We start from the raw sequence: 913 nt of genomic DNA on the forward strand, positions 1-913 counted from the left end.
ACAAATAAATTTATATTATTATCTAATTATTATATTTATTTTAAATAATTATTATTTAAGTCGTGGACGAAAATTAATTTTATTTTTTTATATAAAGTTACATAATTGAATAGAAGAAAAGTTAATCTAAAAGATATATGTGTACAGCACTAGACATTTTATTTTCTTCTGATTTTCAGTTATTGTACAGTTTTACTACTCTTAGTGTCAGAATAATATAACTTGATTGTTTTTTCTTCCAAAATCACCGTGATCTATATTGCTAACTTTAGATTTCATTGTCACTTTCTATATAGAATATATTATATATGTAAGCTTTATAATATTAGAATTTATTTGAAGCATATTGGATAAGGTTCGGAATAAAAAATTAAACTACGTACAATTATATGCTATATGTTGGATTAGGTATATCCTCTCTACAAAGTGGGAAACCTTCTAATGGATTTTGTTATTTAAGAATGGAATCTAAAGTTTTTGCTGATGATGGCTTATTGGATTATTTCGTTTGTAAGGAAATAATGAAATAATGACTTTCATACCTTTAAAATTTAATAAAGTATATAGAAAATATATAATCTCATTTTTTATACGATTTAATTAAATAATTACTCTAATTAAAAAAAACAAAATCAGTTCGAAGAAATATAATTAAAGCTTTTATTGTATGAATAACAATAATGACTCATCACGTATGGTAATAATATCCATATATAGTACTTTCTAAATAAGAATATTTCAAGCTATACCAATTTTGCCCACACTAAAATTTGATTAGCAGTTTCTTAGTAAATTAAAATAGTGTTAATAGTATAACTTTTCTTTTAGTATTATATAATATATATAAATTAATAATGAAACATAAATCCTTCCAAAACATTTTAATTGAAGTCCTTTTTTTTTCTCACTTTAA

The 913-nt window shown here is 21.6% G+C and overlaps 1 protein-coding gene across 1 annotated transcript in view; it reads right to left on the minus strand.

The window, feature by feature from the left end:
• Positions 1–913, minus strand: part of LOC107605525 (probable carboxylesterase 15) — a 5,775-nt gene that overhangs the window by 714 nt on the left and 4,148 nt on the right. The gene's annotated exons all lie outside the window — the stretch shown is intronic.

Source organism: Arachis ipaensis, chromosome B06 (assembly GCF_000816755.2).
Source record: "Arachis ipaensis cultivar K30076 chromosome B06, Araip1.1, whole genome shotgun sequence".
In the NCBI taxonomy this organism is placed as follows: Eukaryota; Viridiplantae; Streptophyta; class Magnoliopsida; order Fabales; family Fabaceae; genus Arachis; species Arachis ipaensis.